Here is a 14,725-nt window from a genome sequence, read left to right as displayed (position 1 = left end):
AAAAAGTGGGAAGGGGCCCAAGGTTATTTGCAGTATACTAGTATACAAAGGACATGTATCCATAATACACTTAAAACCCAGTTAGAGAACCTGATTTATTTATTTTTATTTTTTTAAAGATTTAATTAATTTTTTAAAAAGATTTTATTTATTTGACAGAGCGCAAGCAGGGAGGTGCAGCAGGCAGAGGGGAGAGACAGAAGCAGGCTCTGTGCTAAGCAGGAAGCCTGACATGGGGCTCAATCCCTGGACCCTGGGATCATGTCTCTTGCCACAGGGAGATGCTTAATCACCTAATCCACCCAGGGGCCCCTTTTCACTCATTTTAAGTTGAAATCACAAAGCTCATCAGTTAGATCCTCTAATTTGCCCAATTTTCTTAATGTTCCAAATACTTTATTTTTTTTATATTCTTTTTTTTTCCCTCACTGTAGCACATACCTTCCCCAGTGTCCATCACCCAGCTACCCCATCCCTTCCACTGCCCTCCCCTCCAGCACCCCTCAATTTGTTTCCTGAGATTAAGAGTCTCTGATGTTTTGTCTTCCTCTCTGGTCATCTTGTTTCATTTTTCCCTCCCTTCCCCTATGATTCTCTGTCTTATTTTTCAAATTCCTCATATCAGTGGGAACATATGATAATTGTCTTTCTCTGGTTGACTTATTTTGCTTAGCATAATACCCTCTAGTTATCCACATTGTTGCAAATGGCAAGCTTTCCTGGGTTGTTTTTGATGAGTACATAGTATTCCAGTGTGTGTATGTGTATGTGTGTGTGTGTGTGTGTGTTTATACATGTATATATATATACACACACACACATCACATCTCTCTTTTCATCTGTTGATGGACATCTAGGCTCTTTCCATAGTTTGGCTATTGTGGACATTGCTGCTATAAACATTTGGGTGCACGTGCCCCTTCAGATCACTACATTTTTATCTTTAGGGTATATTTCCCAGTAGTGCAATTGCTGGGTTGTAGGGTAGCTCTATTTTCAACTTTTTGAGGAACCTCCATGCTGTTTTCCAGAGCAGCTGCACCAGCTTGCATTCTCACCAACAGTGTAGGAGGGTTCTCCTTTCTCCACATCCTCACCAACACCTGTCCTTTCCTGACTGGTTAATTTTAGCCATTCTGATTGAAGTACGGTGGTATCTCAGTGTGGTTTTGATTTGTATTTCCCTGATGCTGAGTGATATGGAGCACTTCTTCATGTGTCTGTTGGCCATTTGGATATCTTTGCTGAAATGTCTGTTCATGTTTCTGCCCATTGCTTGATTGGGGTATTTGTTCTTTGGGTGTTGAGTTAGATAAGTTCTTTTTAGATTTTGGATACTAGCCCTTTATCTGATATGTCCTTTGCAAATACCTTCTCATTCTGTCGGTTGTCTTTTGGTTTTGTTGACTTTTTGCCTTTTTTTGCAAAAGCTTTTTATCTTGATGAAGTCCCAGTAGTTCATTTTTGCCCTTGCTTCCCTTGCCTTTGGCAATGTTTCCAGGAAGAAGTTGCTACAACGGAGGTTGAAGAAGTTGCTGCCTGTGTTCTCCTCAAGGATTTTGATGGATTCCTGTCTCACATTGAGGTCTTTCATCCATTTTGAGTCTGTTTTTGTGTGTGGTGTGAGGAAATGGTCCAGTTTCATTCTTCTGCATGTGGATGTCCAGTTTTCTCAGCACCATTTTTTGTAGAGACTTTTTTCTTCCATTGGGCATTCTTTCCTGTTTTGTTGAAGATTAGTTGACCATAGAGTTGAGGGTCCATTTCTGGGCTTTTTGTTCTGTTCATTGATCTCTGTGTCTGTTTTTGTGCCAGTACCATACTGTCTTGATGATTACAGCTTTGGAGTAGAGCTTGAAATCTCGAATTGTGATGCCACCAACTTTGTTTTTCATTTTCATCAATCCTCTGGGTATTCAAAGTCTTTTGTTGCATTTCTTTGAAAAAATTGATGGTATTTTCATAGGGATTGCATTAAAAGTATAGATTGCACTAGGTAGCATAGACATTTTCATGGTATTTGTTCTTCCAGTTCATGAGTATGGAACGTTTTTCCATTTCTTTGTGTCTTCCTCAATTTCTTGCATGAGTTCTCTATATTTTCCGAGTACAGATTCTTTGCCTCTTTGGTTCGATTTATTCCCTAGGTATCTGTGGTTTTGGGTGCAATTGAATCCAATTGCACCCAAATGGATCCAATTTGGGATCGACACCTTAATTTCTCTTTCTTCTGTCTTGCTGTTGGGTGTATAGAAATGCAACTGATTTCTGTGCGTTGATTTTATATCCTGACACTTTACTGAATTCCAGTATGAGTTCTAACAGTTTTGGAGTGGAGTCTTCTGGGTTTTGCACATAAAATATATCATCTGCAAAGAGTGAGAGTTTGATTTCTTTGCCAATTCAGATGCCTTTTTTTGTTGTTGTTGTTATTGTCTGATTGCTAAGGCTAGGACTTCTAGTACTATGTTGAATAGCAGTGGTGATAGTAGACATCCCTGACCTTAGGGGAAAAGCTCTCAGTTTCTTCACGTTGAGAATGATATTTGCTGTGGGTTTTTCATAGGTGGCTTTTATGATACTGAGATATGTACCCTCTAACCCTACACTGTGAAGAGTTTTGATCAGGAAAGGATGCTGTACTTCGTCAAATGCTTTTTCAGCATCTACTGAGAGTATCATATGGTTCTTGTTCTTTCTTTTATTAATGTATTGTATCACATTGATTGAGTTGCAGATGTTGAACCAACCTTGCAGTCCAGGAGTAAATCCCACTTGGTTATGATAAATAATCTTTTTAATGTACTGTTGGATCCTATTGGCTAGTGTATTTTGGTGAGAATTTTTGCATCCATTTTCATCAGGGATATTGGTCTGTAATTCTCCTTTTTGATGGGGTCTTTGTCTAGTTTGGGGATCAAGGTAATGCTGGCCTCATAATATGAGTTTGGAAGTTTTCCTTTCATTTCTATTTTTTTGGAACTGTTTCAGGAGAATGGGTATTAATTCTTTTTTAAATGTTTGGTAGAATTCCCCTGGGAAGCCATCTGGCCCTGGGCTCTAGTTTTTGGGAGGTTTTTAATCACCGCTTCAATCTTTTTGCTGGTTATGGGTCTGGTCAGGTTTTCTGGTTTTTTCCTGGTTCAGTTTTGGTAGAATACCTCTCTAGGAATGCATCCATTGTTTCACATTGTCAAATTGGCTCTGGTGTATGGTTGCCGATAATATGTTCTTGTAATTATTTGTATTTCTTTGGTGTTGGTTGTGATCTCTCACTTTTCATACATGATTTTATTAATTTGGGTCCTTTCTCTTTTTTCTTTTGGATAAGCATGACCAGGGGTTTATCAATCTTATTAATTCTTTCAAAGAACCAGCTCCTGGTTTCATTGATCTGTTCTGTTGTTCTTTTGGTTTCTGTTTCATTGATTTCTACTCTGATATTTATGATTTCTCTTCTCCTGCTGGGTTTAGGCTTTCTTTGCTGTTCTTTCTCCAGCTTCCTTAGGTGTTAGGGTTAGGTTGTGTATTGAGATGTTTCTTATTTCTCAAGGAAGGCTTGTATTGTATACCTTCTTCTCAGGACCGCCTTTGCTGCGTCCTAAAGATTTTGAGCAGTTGTGTTTTTATTTTCATTTGTTTCCATGAATTTTTTAAATTCTTCTTTAATTTCCTGGTTGACCCATTCATTCTGTAGTAGGATGCTCTTTAACCTCCATGTATTTGAGTTTTATCCAACTTTCCTCTTGTGGTTGAGTTCAGTTTCAAAGCATTATGGTCTGAAAATATTCAGGGAATGATCCCAGTCTTTTGGTACCAGCTGAGATCTGATTTGTGACCCAGTATGTGATCTTTTCTGGAGAAGGTTTCATGTGCACTAGAGAAGAATGTGTATTCTCTTGCTTTGGGTTGGAATGTTCTGAATATATCTGTTAAGTACATCTGATCCAGTGTGTTATTTAAGGTCTTCATTTCCTTGTTGAATTTTTTTCTTAGAGGTTCTGTCCATTTTAGTGAGGGGGGTGTTTAAGTCCCCTACTATTACTGTATTATTGTTGATGTGTTTCTTTGATTTTGTTACTAATTGATTTAAATAGTTGGCTGCTCCAGTGTTAGGGGCATAGGTACTTAAATTTGTTAGATCTTCTTGTTGGACAGACCCTTTGAGTATGATGTAGTGTCCTTCCTCATCTCTTACTATATAGTCTTTGGCTTAAAATCTAATTTATCTGACATAAGGATTGCCACCCCAGCTTTCTTTTGATACCCATTAGCGTGGTAAATTGTTTTCCACCCCCTCACTTTAAATCTGGAGGTATCTTTGGGTCTAAAATGAGTTTCTTACAGACAGCATATTGATGGGTCTTGTGTTGTTCTTTTTAAAATCCATTCTGATTCCTTTTGTCTTTTAATTGGGGCATTTAGCCTACTTACATTCAGGGTAATTATTGAAAGATATGAATTTAGTGAATTTAGGTGACTGTTAATGTATATCGTCTCTGTTCCTTTCTGGTCTGTTACTTTTAGGCTCTGTCTTTGCTTAGACCCTTTTCAATATTTCCTGTAGGGCTGGTTTGGTGTTAGCAAATTCTTTAGTTGTTGTTTTTCCTGAAAGTTTTTTATCTCCTATTTTCAACAACAGCCTAGCTGGATATAGTATTTTTGGCTGCATATTTTTCTCGTTACGTGCTCTGTATATATCATGCCAGTCCTTTCTGGTCGGCCAGGTCTCTGTGGATAAGTCTGCTGCCAATCTAATATTTCTAATGTTGTAGGTTACAGACCTCTTGTCCCAAGCTGCTTTCAGGATTTTCTCTTTGTCACTGAGACTTGTAAGTTTTACTATTAGATGATGGGGTGTTGGCCTATTTTTATTGATTTTAGGGGAGTTCTCTGTGCCTCCTGGATTTCGATGCTTATTTCCTTCCCCAAATTAGGGAAGTTCTCTGCTATAATTTGCTCCAATATACCTTTTGCCCCTCTTTTTCTTTTTCTATTATCTCAGTTACTCTAATATTGTTTGATCTCATGAATTCTCCCCTCGTGGTCCAGTAGTTGTTTATCTCTATTTTTCTCAGCTTCTTTATTCTCCATCATTTGATCTTCTGTATTACTAATTTTCTCTTTTGCCTCATTTATCATAGCAATTAAATCCTCCATTTTTGAATGTACCTCGTTAATAGCTTTTTAAATTTCAACTTGGTTAAATTTTAGTTCTTTTATTTCTCCAGAAAGGGATTTTATTTCTTCAAAAAGGGAATCTCTAGTATCTTCTGTGCTTTCTTTGAGTCCGGCTAGCATCTTTATAGTCGTCATTCTGAATTCTAGTTCTGACATCCTACTAAAGTCTGTACTTACTAGATCCCCAGCAGTCAGTACTCCCTCTTTTTCTGTTTTTTGAGGTGAGTTTTAAACGTCTTGTCATTTTCTTCAGAGAAGAATAGATGAATGAGAGAACAAAATGCTAAAAGGGTAACAACGACCCAAGGAAAATACACACTAAACCAAATCAGAAGACATGTGAAACCCGGGGGAGAAGAAGGAAAAAAAATATGATTAGGCTGGTGAATAGAACAGAGCCACACACATGATTTTTGGGTGTATTTTGGTCTGTTAGAAAAAACTGCCTCCCAAAATTTTAAAGAAAGAAAAACATACAGGTAAAACGATAAAGGGATAGAGTATGACTGTAAAAATGAAAATTAAAAAAGATTTTAAAAAAGGAATGATAAGAAGTTTGGTTGAAAAAAGAAAAAAAAAAAAGGAGAGCACGTAATCAGGCTGGAGACTAGAACAAAGCCAAAGCCATATCCCAGAGTTAGGGTATATTTTGGTCTGTTAGCAGGTAACTGTTTCCCAAAATTTTAAAGAAAGATAAACTTGTATGTGTACAGAAAAAATAAGGTTAAACAATGAAGGGATAGAATATGACTATAAAAATTGAAATTAAGAAATTTTTTAAAAGGTATTGATGAAATAGTTAAAATAGGAAAGATTAAAAAAATAGAAAAAGGAAAAAATAACAAATTTTAAAAATTTAAGTTTGAAAGACTAAAGAGTCATGGGAAAAAAAGCCATGAATTCTATGTGCTGAATTCATCCAGCACTGGTGTTCTGCAGTTCTCTTTCATCAGTAAACCTGGTCTTGGCTGGATGTTCTTGCTGATCTTCTGGGTGAGGGGTCTCTTGGAGTGATTCTCAAATGTCTTTGCCCAGGGTTCAATTGCAGTGTCCTTGACAGGGGCCAGGCTAAGGAGTCTGCTCAGTTTGCTCTCGGTAGCTTTTTTTCTCTTAAAGCTTTCTATAGTTTGGAGGACTATAATAAAAATGGCAGCCTCCCAATCTCCAGAAGCTAGAGCTCGCCCCCAGTCCCCTTTAGTGAGCCCTCAGAGAAAGACAGTCGCTCCTGTCTCCCTGGTTTCTGGCCGTGCTCTGTGTTCTCCAGGCCTGTGACCAAGTATTTCTATCTCTGGCATATGGCCCCATTTGGAATCTCCAAATCCGGCAGATTACTGCAGTGCCCTCCTGTGCTGCTCCTCCTAGTTGGGGGCGGGGAGTCTCCCTCCCGAGTCTGCCACTTGTGGAGTCCCAGCTCAGAGTAGTGGCCTGAATGCCTCACATCATGCTTTAAGGTAACCCAAACTGAGAGCCCCCTCCTCAGCTTCGTCTCTGCAGCTGGCGTTCCCACTGTGATACCTGGGAGCTCTGCGGCACTCAGGCACCTCTGGTCTTTCTGTGACCCCACAGGTCCTGAGACCACACTGTCCCAGCAAGGGCTCCACCCCTCCACTTAGCCTCTGGAGCATGTCCCTCTGCAGAGTAGACTTCTGAAAGTTTGATTTTGTGCTGCACTGCTCTACTGCTTGCTAGGAGCCAGCCCTTCCCCCTGTGGTCTGTCTTCTATATCATCTCAAATTCACTTCTCCACATGTCCTACCTTCCAGAATGTGGCTGCTTTCCTGTTCATAGAATTGCTGCTCTTCTCTTTGATCTCCTGTTAAGTTTGTAGGTGTTCAGAATGGTTTGATAACTATCTAGCTGAGTTCCTGCAATCAGATGAAATTTCAGTCTCATACTCCTCCACCATCTTGCTCCTCCTCAAGATTTTATTTATTTATTTGACAGGGACACAGTGAGAGAGGGAACATAAGCAGGGGGAGTGGGAGAAAGAGAAGCAGGCCTCCTGCTGAACAGTGAGCCCAATGTGGGGCTCCATCCCAGGACCCTAGGATTATGACCTGAGCCAAAGGCAGATAGATGCTTAACGTCTGAACCACCCAGGTACCACCCACCCCGGCCAGTTTGTTTTAAATGGGCAAAGGAGTTAAATAGCTCCTTTACCAAAGAAGTTATATGAATGACAGAGAAATAAATGAAAATATGCCCAACATCATTTGTTATTTAGAGACATGCAGATTAAAACCACAGTGAACTGTGATTTTGAAATGAAATGAACTGTTAGAATGGCATACATTTTTAAAGGTTGACATTGCCAAATGCTGAATGCAAAACAACCAGAACTCTCATACACCCAACATTACCTCTCTTAATCAAGAGAAATTGTAAAAATAGAAGAACCTATAGAGAAATGTATATGTAGATTCAGATACCTTTCAGTAAAAGGAGAAACAGTGGTATATCCATACTGTGCAATACTACTCAACAATAACAAGGAAGGAACTGTTGATAACAACAGTGTGGTGAATCTCAAAGTCATTATGTTGAATGAAGGAAGCCAAGCAAATGGCGGTGTATTCATGTGATTCCATTTATGTGACATTCTTTTTTTTTTTTTTTTTTTTTTTAAGATTTTATTTGTTTATTTGACAGACAGAGATCACAAGTAAACAGAGAGGCAGGCAGAGAGAGAGGGAAGCAGGCTCCCTGCTGAGCAGAGAGCCCAATGTGGGACTCAATCCCAGGACCCTGGGATCATGACCTGAGCCGAATGTAGCGGCTCAACCCACTGAGCCACCCAGGTGCCCATTTATGTGACATTCTTAAAGAAGCTAAGATACAGGGAACAGAAAACAGATTAATGGTTGCCTGGGAGTGGTGTTACAGTTAAAACTATACGGAGGACCATGAGGGAGATTTTGGGGGTGATGGAACCCTTTTGTATCTTGATAGTTGTTATTATACATGTTTGTCAAAACTCAGAACTATACACTAAGAAAAGTGAATTTAATTTTATGTAAACTTTAAAACATTTTTTTAAGCCAACAATGAAAATTGATCCCTCAAATAGGACTAGAAAAATAAAGGAACTACTAAGAGTACATACAGAAAATTTGCAAGCTGGTGGACTTGAGTAGACTACATCAATAATTACATTAAGTATAGACAGACCAAATGCTTCAGTTGTTAGTGCTTGCTTTGGCAGTATATATACTAAAATTGGAATGATACAGAGAGGATTAGCATGATTCAATGTGATGACATTTTCTACCTTTTTCTATCATGCTACTTTATTTTTATTCTTTTATTTTTCTTTTAAAGATTTCTTTTATTCATTCATTCATTCATTCACTCAAGATAGAGAGCCCATGTGCCTGCGGAAGGTCAGAAGGGAATGGGAGGGATAGGGATAAGGAGACTGGCACTGAGTGTGAAGCCAAACAGAGGACTCCTCCCACAACTCTGAGAGCCTGACCTGAGCCAAAACCAAACCAAGAGTAGTTCACTCAACCGACTGAGCCACACAGGCACCCCTCATGGTATTTTAGTACATAAAAGTAATACCTGAACATTGTATAATATTTAGAAAAAAGAACTGTGTAGTGAAAATATTCCCATTGTCAGATTAGAGGAACAAGACTTAAGTATGTGCTTTTTACAAAAGACGCTTTAAATTACAAAGACCTAGAAGAGTTGAAAGTAAAAGATGGTAAAAGATACATGACGCAGCATTGATTAGAAGTAGTATGTCTGGGGGCGCCTGGGTGGCTCAGTGGGTTAAGCCGCTGCCTTCGGCTCAGGTCATGATCTCAGGGTCCTAGGATCGAGTCCCACATCAGGCTCTCTGCTCAGCAGGGAGCCTGCTTCCTCCTCCCTCTCTCTCTCTCTCTGCCTGCTTCTCTGCCTACTTGTGATCTCTCTCTGTCAAATAAATAAAATCTTTAAAAAAAAAAAAAGAAGTAGTATGTCTGTATTAATGAACAAAGTAGATTTTAAGACCGGGATTATGACAGCAAAAAGAAGGACATTTCAAAAGGATAACAGGACCATTTCATCAATTTATAACATCCCAAATATTCTCTTAAAATAACTTGGAAATGCATGAAGCAAACATTGACAAAATTCAAGAGTAAGAAGGAATACTTCCAAACTTTGTTCAAGGCCAAACATAATCCTGATTGATAAGAACACGTATCCAGGAACAGTACAAAGAAAAACAGATTTCTCAGAATAAACTTCCTTGAGGTATCATTTAAATAAGGTAAGAGAGTAATCGGCAGTCAAAGATGGAGAGGCTATCAACAGAGAAAGCTGCAGGTGAAGTAGATTTGGGGGGTGGTCAAAGATCTAGGGATATATTTAATTTGAGGTGTCTGCTGTAGATGTTTTGGAGTTAGGAGTGATTTCTAAGGAAGAGACAGATTTGGAAGATGGCAGCATTAAACCAGTAAGATGATGAGATTGAGGTCAAGCAAGAGAATAAAGTAGGTAGAGAAGATAGCCAAGTACCATCGTGATGTGCAAGCCCCTTAGAAAATTGGTGGTTCTTCCTCTCTAATCCCAGCTTCCATGTTTACAGAAAGAACACCTTTTTTGTAGTTTTACGGTTTTATTAACACAAATGCAACTTGCATATAAGCTGCCTGCATTCATTTTCTTTGCTGCTCAGCCTGGCATTGGGACTGATACCTTTGATGGCCAGCTGGCTGCTCTTTCCACAATAGCTTTGTGGTTCTTGGAGATGTTATGAACAGTCTCTGCACAGTAAGATTTATTGCATGTTAACAGCATTTCAAGCTCTTTGACCTTGTGGACTAGGGACTTCTGGAGGTCACTGGATAATGTGGTTTTTTCTTATTGCTCTTATAATCTGACTTGGGCATCAAGATCTGGCCCTTAAATCTTCTGTACACCCTATTATCAATGCCTCAGTTTCAGCCAGTTGCACTTAATTTTGACATACTGATCCGACTGATGCAGAATGAACTTCTTGGTTCACTTTTTTTGTTTGTTTTCTTTTATAAAGATTTTATTTATTTACTTGACAGACCGAGATCACAAGTAGGCAGAGAGGCAGGCAGAGATAGAGGGGAAGCAGGCTCCCCGCTGAGCAGAGAGCCTGATGCGGGGCTCGATCCCAGGACCCTGGGATCATGACCTGAGCTGAAGGCAGAGGCTTTAACCACTGAGCCACCCAGGTGCCCCCTTTGTTCACTTTTTAACAGTCTTCACCGGAGGTCTGAGGATGGCTGTGATGCCAAGTTAAGAGTAGGAGATGGCTGTACCCTCAGCAGGTAGCCCAGAGGAAGAGAGTAACAGAGTACATTTTGTTTCTCCAAATCAAACTGCCTGTAATTTTAAGACATATCACTGCTGTTTTGTTCATGTTCTACCTTCTTTTTAGAATTCATTTCTTGGTGCACCTGGGTGGCTCAGTTAGTTAAGCGTCTCCCTTCAGCTCAGACCATGATCCTGGAGTCCCACGTGGAGCCTGCTTCTCCCTCTCCCGTTCCCCTTGCTTGTGCTCTCTCTCTCTGTCAAATAAATAAAATCTTTTTTAAAAATTTCATTTCTTGGCTTCCTGCAGAGCAGACTCTTAGTCACCCTTCACATCTGATCCCAGGATTACTTCCATCCTAGTATTATTTTTGTACTTTGTGTGCATGTGTTACTACTAAGACATTATATTTTATATATATTATGTATGTGTATTTTATATATAATGTATGTGTATATATTATGTATGTGTATGTGTATTATATGTATACAGTTGTATATGAATATGTGTAATATATACACTCAGACACTGTATTTTGCATTCCAGGGGTTAGCAAATATTTATTGAAATACCTGATTTGTGCTTTGAATAGGCAGCTATTATGTTCATAAGAACTTCGGAAAATAATAGATTCATAGAACTTTTTTTTTTTTTTTTTAAGATTCTGTTTATTTATTTGACATACAGATCACAGGCAGGCAGAGAGGCAGGCAGAGAGAGAGAGACGGGGAAGCAGACTCCCTGCTGAGCAAAGAGCCCTTCGGGGCTGGATCCCAGGACTCTGGGATCATGTCCTGAGCCGAAGGCAGAGGCTTTAACTGATTGAGCCAACGGCACCCCCACACATAGAACTCTTGGACACTCTCTTTAATTTTCTAATGGAGATTTTGGAATTCCTGGGGGGTTTTTTGGAATTCCTTTTGACTTACTATAGAAATTCTTTGAGCTTCTAAAAGCTTGTTGATTGTTTATAATCATGGTCTCATTTTCTTGACATTTCTCTTTTTTTTTTAAGATTTTATTTATTTAACAGAGAGAGAGATCACAAGTAGGCAGGGAGGCAGGCAGAGAGAGGAGGAAGCAGGCTCTCCGCAGAGCAGAGAGCCCAATGTGGGGCTGGATCCCAGGACTCTGGGATCATGACCTAAGCCAAAGGCAGAGGCTTTAACCCACTGAGCCACCCAGGTGCCCCTTGACATTTTTATATAGCACTATATACCTTTGATACAACATGTTCTTTGCTAAATTATATGTACAAGTTGCTGTTACTCTGATATATTTAGAATATCCACATCTTAAAATAATTCAGAGCTAAGTGATCAAGATTACAGAAGTATTCCATTTCAGTTAGGCATATCATGTTCGTGAAAGATAAACTGTATTTGAAAGGGAATTTTGCTGACAAAGTTATATTTAAGGTATTTCTTAAACAGCTACCAAGCAATATGAATAGTATCTCAATTCTGTTTTGAAATATGTATGTGTGTATATATATATGTACATATATATATACATAGAAAAGTACAGGAAGATTGTTTGCATCAAACTTACTTCTGGTAATAGTCTTTCAGATATTTTCACTTCCTAAGTCATTTCTATGGCGATGGACTTTTTTTTTTTTTTTTTTAATTAAGACTTGCGTGTTTTTTTAATTAGGCAGGAAAAGATTAAGCTGCCTATTCCCTAATGGTTTAATACGGTGTTTTGTATAGGCTTGATCTGCCTACTCCAGTTGAAACTTTTTTAGTAGTTAATTTTTATTAGATTTCATCTAGCACATTGAACCATACCACCTTTTCCTTCTGTATGAAGTTAAGAAATACCTGGTTATTATCCTTTTAAAAATTATAAAGATACTTGAAGCCCGACAATTACCTAGAAATCATTTATTTTCAAGTTTTCATATATTTTTAAGTAATCCCTGTACCCAGTGTGGGGCTCAAGCTCATGACCCCAAGATCAAGAGTTGCATGCTCTTCCAGCTGAGCCAGCCAGGCGCCCCACCTGGAAATCATTCTTAAACTTTTTTTTTTTTTTTTTTTTTTTGAAGATTTTATTTATTTGACAGGCAGAGATCACAAGCAGGCAGAGAAGCCCTCATTCTTTTTTAAAAAATCATGTTCTTTCACTTAAAATTTGGAAGCTTGGGGCGCCTGGGTGGCTCAGTGGGTTAAAGCCTCTGCCTTAAGCTCAGTCATGGTGGGATCGAGCCCCGCATCCGGCTCTCTGCTCAGCGGGGAGCCTGCTTCCTCCTCTCTGCCTGCTTCTCTGCCTACTTGTGATCTCTGTCAAATAAATAAATAAAATCTTTCAAAAAAAAAATCTGGAAGCTTGACTTCCTAGGTTAAATTTTTCTTTATTGTTTACAGTTAGACTTTATAATGTGGTTTTTCAATGACTTTTGAAATACAGAGTCTCTTAATTGCAGTGGATAATTTTTTTAAACCGCGCTCTGAATATAATAAATAAATGCTATATTATATTTAAAATATATTACTGTACCAAATTTGGGGTGCTGTACTCAGTTAAAGAGTAGCATTATGCTAAGTGAAATAATTCAGAAAGACGAACATTCCATGGTATTACTTATATGTGAAATCTACAAATAAAAAAATCAAACTCATAGAAACAGAGTAGATAAGTGGTTGCCAGGGTGGGGGGAATAGGCAGAAATTGATAAAAAGGTACAAACTTGTAGCTGTAAAATGAATAAGGTTTGACAATCTAATGCATATTATTGAAACTTGCTAAGAGAGTAGACCGTAAGTGTTCTTACAAAAAAATGCAAGGTGATAGATACATTAATTAACTAAATGATAGGAATCCTTTTGCTAAAGAAAAAAACACAGAGTGTTGGTGACATGTCATTCCTGTACTTTTTTTTTTTTTTTTAAGATTTGTTTATTTCAGAATGGGGGAGGGGCCAAGGGAAAGGGGGAGAGAGACTCTTAAATGGACTCTGCACTGGGCTCGGCATCTAACGCAGGACTTGAGCTCAGGACCCTGAAATACCCACCACCCAAGCAGAAACCAAGAGTCAGATGCTTAACTGACTCTGCCACCCAGGCACTCCCATGTTCTCTGTATTTTAAGGGGTCTGTATTTTACGTATAACTGTATCTGCTTATAAAAGGTCTGAGTAGTAGATGGTGGGTAAGTGAACCTAAGTAGGTTTTAATCAGAAAAAGGGTTCAGTAAAATGTTATTTACTCAGTCTTAAAAGAAGAGAAAGCCAGGATCCTGCTTTAATGAAAAGGGGAGTTGTTTTATGAATGAGATATTCCCTAGTTAAAGAGGACCTGAATCTCACAAAAGGAATTCATTTTAGATGTGAAATACTTAGGAGAGGCCACATTTACTCATATTTACTTTATGTGTCTAGAAATTGGAAGAAAATATAACAGAGAACTCTGTTTTTTACTATGGTGTTTGCATCTTAAGAATTTGTGTGGCTACTAAGAAACTGCTCAGATTTTAAGAAAATATGCAAGATATACAAGGGTGATGATGGGTCATAGTAATAAAAAAAAAAAGCATAAAAATGAAATAATTGAGGCAAGAAGGCTAAGTTCCAAATGCGTGTTATGGTCTGTATTCTGTTTTCCAATAATCTAAATTGTAACATTTCAGAGAATACTGTTTTTAAAATTACCCACCATTCTTTCATTATTATTATTAAGGATTGTATTTTTAAGTAATCTCTTCACCCAACGTGGCCATGATTCCAACTTAAAACCATGAGATCAAGAGCCTCATCATGTTCTACTGAACTGAGCCAGCCAGGTGCCACCCACCATTCTGATCACACACTTTTTGTATATTGTTTAAAGCATTTTCTTCTGTAAAAATTCTGTAGATATTTATATATTAAATATATTTAGAATGTGTTTGCCCCTGCGCCCCCCCCAAAACAATGTATCAGTGTTTCTCTGCTAATAATATTACTGTATCATGCATGCTTTATTTAACCAGTTCTCTATTGGGGACACTTAGGTTTTTCTTTTTTACCATTATAAAAGTGTATTGATTAACATTTTCATTCAGTCATTCCTCCAACAATTTTAAAAACCTGTATGCATAGGGTGCAAATGATTAATTAGGGTATATTGTTTGCATTTCCTGGCTTTTGACTAATGTCATTGTGATCTAGAACTAGCATCTAGCACCCAGTGAGTAGGACCCACATTTTCTAGCTACTTGGGTGGCATCAGATTGTTCTTATTTTTCAGCTCGTTTTTATTTTGATTTGATCTTATTTAAAGAATTAAA

The 14,725-nt window shown here is 38.3% G+C and overlaps 1 protein-coding gene across 2 annotated transcripts in view; it reads left to right on the top strand.

Moving 5' to 3' along the window:
- NAA50 (N-alpha-acetyltransferase 50, NatE catalytic subunit) overlaps nt 1–14,725 on the top strand; it is a 36,752-nt gene that overhangs the window by 15,349 nt on the left and 6,678 nt on the right. The gene's annotated exons all lie outside the window — the stretch shown is intronic.

The sequence above is a fragment of the Neovison vison genome, chromosome 6 (assembly GCF_020171115.1).
Source record: "Neovison vison isolate M4711 chromosome 6, ASM_NN_V1, whole genome shotgun sequence".
Taxonomy (NCBI): domain Eukaryota; kingdom Metazoa; phylum Chordata; class Mammalia; order Carnivora; family Mustelidae; genus Neogale; species Neogale vison.
The sequence above is the reverse complement of the archived record's forward strand: the minus strand, read 5'-3'. Positions and strand labels throughout refer to the sequence as shown.